General features: G+C 42.0%; 1 protein-coding gene across 8 annotated transcripts in view; it reads right to left on the reverse strand.

The window, feature by feature from the left end:
* LOC122252561 (mechanosensory protein 2) overlaps positions 1-5,000 on the reverse strand; it is a 1,106,641-nt gene that overhangs the window by 375,328 nt on the left and 726,313 nt on the right. The gene's annotated exons all lie outside the window — the stretch shown is intronic.

Raw genomic sequence — 5,000 nt, forward strand, 5'->3', positions numbered from 1 at the left:
TAGGATGATGTTGGTAGAAGCGTACATACAGGTATGCACACACACACACACACACACACACACACACACACACACACACACACACACACACACACACACACACACATATACACACAAACGCAAACATACACATAAACACAAACACAAGCACACACATACACACACACAAACGCAAACACACATATATACAAACGCAAAACACACAACCACATACACATACACACACACAACCTATCCTAACCGCACACCAAGAGTAAAGAAGGAGAAAAATAATATATAAAAAATAATAATTGTATTTATAAACCATTTCATACATCTAGGCTATATATAAAAATAAGAAGGAATGTAAATGTAAATATATGCAAACAAGAAATGAGAGTAAGGTTCGTCATATCCTTGCTTCTGGAGGCGAAAGAAAGAGAGAGAAAGAGAGAGAGAAAAAAGGCGACAAAGAAAGAAAGAGGGGGATGCCATAAGTAGATAGACTGATAGACAGATAGACAGAGACAGCTAAAAATAACTAGACCGATGTAGTTAGAACCAACAAGAGTCTACCAGGTCCTTCTACAATCTCTCCACTACCGGATCCTTCTAAGATATCTAAAACTTCTTGCGAATGTTATCAGGAGGAACCCGTCGCCACACCTGCATGCGACGTAACCCTTCCCTACCCCCACCCCACCTACCTCCCTTGCCTCGCCTACCCCTTCCCTACCCCCTCCCTCCCCCCCTCTCCACCGCATACTTCCACTCCCCTTCCTCCACCCCCCTCCCCCTCTATCTTCTCTGAACTCTCACTAACCCTCATCCCCTTCACCTCCCCCTCCCACCCCCTACCCCTTCACCAAACCCCTTCAATCCCCCCTCCCCTCCTCTCCCCCCCACCACCCCTCCACCAGAAGGCTGTTTAAAGCTCCCGACGCTATCGCCCGGGCTGGGCTGGCGGTACCCGAAACCCAGTCTGAATTTGAGATGAACCCGAGACCCGAGAATTCCTCATTGACAAATACGCTCTTCATTTTAACAACAATGAGAAGAAAGAAAATAATTATAAACGCAAAACTGAATATAATCATTCTAAAAGAAACACTTCCACTTAACAACAAACAACTTAGTGAACAGGAGTTATGAAGAAGATAGTGAACACAAAAATAATAAATTATTATTTTTAAAAAATCAACAAAAAAACTCAATGAATATGATTCATAGAATGAAAAAGTAAACAAAAAATATATATAATCATCAAATAGAAAACACACCTATTCAACAACAAAAACAAAACCTAAAAAAAAAATCAACTACTACCATTCACAAGAAATGAAAAAAAAAGTAAATAATCATTTCTAAAAAAAACATGCTGCAAAAATAAGATACCAAGAGGAGAAGAAAGTTTTTTTTTCGCAAGCCATGCATAAATTAAGAAAGATAGGGATGGAGTCGCTCGCAATCAACCACCCGCTACGAACCCGCTAGTTTTCTACGCTGGTGGCTCTATTCAGCGCATTCTTCACTACGCCGAATGCCACCTTGATATCGCTCTCTCGCGGGTCAGGTCAGTAGGCGAATGTGGAGAGGGAGAGGGAGAGGGAGAGGGAGAGGGATGGGGGGGGGGGTTGAAAGGGTGGAGGTGGAAGTGAAAGGGTGGGAGGGCAAGGTGAAGGTAGTGATGATGGTGATAAATTAGAGATTAAGGTGGGGATGAAAAGGTGGATTTAGAGGTAGGAGTGGAAATGGAGGTTGAAGGTGAAATAGTGGAAGATAAAGACAGTGTGGAGATGGAAGTAGAAGTAGAGGAGAGAGTGAAAATGTGGAGTTTAAGAGGAATGTGGAAATGCAATTGTTAAAGGTAGAGGTTAAGATGAAGATGAACGAAAAGGTGGAAGTTAAAAAGGATAAAAGGAGAATGTAAAGGTGGAAGTGGAGATGGTGACCGAGGTGGAGACGCAGGCGAAAGCGAAAGTGAGGTCAAAGTGTAGGTAAGGTCGACAAGGAATATGCATGTGACTAGCCCTGTTTCGTTCTTAAAGAAGAAGGAGGCTGGATGAAGGTCATGATAGGACGTGTGGACGAATGAGAGAGAAAGGTAAAGGAAAAGAGAGCGAAAATGAGAGAGAGAGAGAAGAGAGAGAGAAGGAGAGAGAGAGAGAGAGGGAGATGTAGAGAGAGAGAGAGAGATGAGAGAGGAGAGACGAGAGAGAGAGAGGGAGAGGGAGAAGAGAACGACCGGAGAGAGGGAGAAGCAGAGAGAGAGGGCTGGGGGGGGGGGGGGGAAGGGGGAGGTGGAAGTGAGAAGGTGGAGGTGGAAGTGAGAAGGTGGAGGTGGAAGTGAAAGGTGGAGGTGGAAGTGAGAAGGTGGAGGTGGAAGTGAAAGGTGGAGGTGGAAGTGAGAAGGTGGAGGTGGAAGTGAAAGGGGGAGGGGGAAGTGAAAGGGGGAGGGGGAAGTGAAAGGGGGAGGGGGAAGTGAAAGGTGGAGGTGGAAGTGAAAGGTGGAGGTGGAAGTGAAAGGTGGAGGTGGAAGTGAAAGGGTGGGAGGGCAAGGTGAAGGTAGTGATGATGGTGATAAATTAGAGATTAAGGAGGGGATAAAAAGGTGGATTTAGAGGTAGGAGTGGAAATGGAGGTTGAAGGTGAAATAGTGGAAGATAAAGACAGTGTGGAGATGGAAGTAGAAGTAGAGGAGAGAGTGAAAATGTGGAGTTTAAGAGGAATGTGGAAATGCAATTGTTAAAGGTAGAGGTTAAGATGAAGATGAACGAAAAGGTGGAAGTTAAAAAGGATAAAAGGAGAATGTAAAGGTGGAAGTGGAGATGGTGACCGAGGTGGAGACGCAGGCGAAAGCGAAAGTGAGGTCAAAGTGTAGGTAAGGTCGACAAGGAATATGCATGTGACTAGCCCTGTTTCGTTCTTAAAGAAGAGCTGGGATGAAGGTCATGATAGGACGTGTGGACGAATGAGAGAGAAAGGTAAAGGAAAAGAGAGCGAAATGAGAGAGAGAGAGAGAGAGAGAGAGAGAGAGAGAGAGAGAGAGAGAGAGAGAGAGAGAGAGAGAGAGAGAGAGAGAGAGAGAGAGAGAGAGAGAGAGGGGGAGGGAGAGGGAGAGGGAGTAGGGAGGGGGGTGGAGGGGAGTAGAGGGGATATAGGAAGGAGGGGGTAAGCAGGGGGAGGAAGGGATGAGGGGGGTGGGGAGAAAGAGAGGAAGATCAGGGGAAAGGGACATCGGGTTAGAGGGAGAGGGAGGAGAGTACTACGAGAGGGAGAGAAGGCGAGAGGATAAGAGGGAGAGAGGGGGGTAAGGAAGCAGGGGAGAGACGGAGGAAGTAGAGGAAGAGGGGAAGAAAAAGAGGGGTACAAAGGGGAAGAGGAAAATGGAGGGGAATAGGGGGGAGGGGAGAAAGGACTGGGAAGATGATGATGCGAAAGAAGAGGAGGAGGAAGAGGGAGGAGAAGGAAGAGAGAAGGGAGAGAGGATGATGATGATTTGGGGATAGCTCACATTAAGTAAGAATAATGGTGGCGACTGTTTGTATAGTATAGCATAGTGCTCTTTGGATTATCGTTGCGTCGTCTCGCGAGGGAGCTCTGGAACCCAGGACTTTCTTTGTGTCCGGCAGGGCGTCTTTGTGTAGTCCTGGGCAGAGTCATCAATATCCTAGTTGTTGTTTTTTAATTCCTTTTTTATTTGAGCTTTACTCTTGCCTGAACCTCCTTTATAAATACGAACATACATCCATGCATACATACATACATACATACATACATACATACATACATATATATATATATGTATGTATATATATAATATATATATATATATCTATATATATATATATATATAATATGTATATACATACATGTGTGTGTGTCTGTGTGTGTGTGTGTGTGTGTGTGTATAAATCTAAATCTATCTATCTATCTATCTATCTATCTATCTATCTATCTACTATCTATCTATCTATATATATAGATAGATATACTTATATATAATATATTCATACACACACACACATACACACACACACACACACACACACACACACACACACACACACACACACACACACACACACATACACACACACACACAGATCATCACTCTATCTGATTGTATTGCTTTTTTTACCTATTTTTCTGCCTGACCGTCTGCGAGTCTGTCTGTCTGTCTGTCTCTCTCGCTCTCGCTCTCTCGATTTCTCTCTCTTTATCTCTCTATCTCTTATCTCTCTCCTCCCTTTCTTCCCTCTTTCTCTCATTACTTTTACATTTGATCATCGACTCCTATCAACTTTAAAGGCTAACTAACCCCCCTTCCCTCTTCTCCCCATCAAGAATTCAATGTCAAATAAAATCTTTATCACAAGAAATATTTGAAGGTCAATATTACAAACTTTACAAGTTGTCTCGTTCGCTTAAAGTGATCCGTGCAATTGCAAGAACTAAGAAAAGGACAATAAACTTGCAAGCCATCAATACAGTCTTTTACGCTAAGCAATCCAAATACCAATGCAATATTTTTATTTTACCTTATTATCCAAAATCCTTGGGCATTACCAATGTTAAGTTGTAAACGTTCAAAACTTTAATACAATATTCCCGTTTTTCGCTTTAAACAGTTTAAAAATATCAAAGGAATATTTTTATACTCTAACTTTAAGGATTTAAAACAGCGATATATATTTTATTTTGATTATTAGATTTGATTTTCAAAATCAATGCAAAAATTTCAATGTTCAGCTTTAAATGTTCAAGACATTGATACAATCTTCTATTATCGGTTTTAAATTTTCCAAACTTCAACATAATATTGATCCGATTTAGCTTTAAATATTCCAAAATCAATACAATATTTTAATTCTCAGCTTTAAGCATTCCATCCACCAATACAACACAATACAATCTTTTCAATCCTAGCTTTAAACATTCCAAAACATCGACATAGCCTTCTCATGTTTCCCCTTAAACATTCAGAATTTCAATATCCTCTTTTTTTCTTTTCTTAAGCT

This window comes from Penaeus japonicus, unplaced genomic scaffold (assembly GCF_977035675.1).
Source record: "Penaeus japonicus unplaced genomic scaffold, GWHDUDI00000001_assembly GWHDUDI00000014, whole genome shotgun sequence".
Taxonomy (NCBI): Eukaryota; Metazoa; Arthropoda; class Malacostraca; order Decapoda; family Penaeidae; genus Penaeus; species Penaeus japonicus.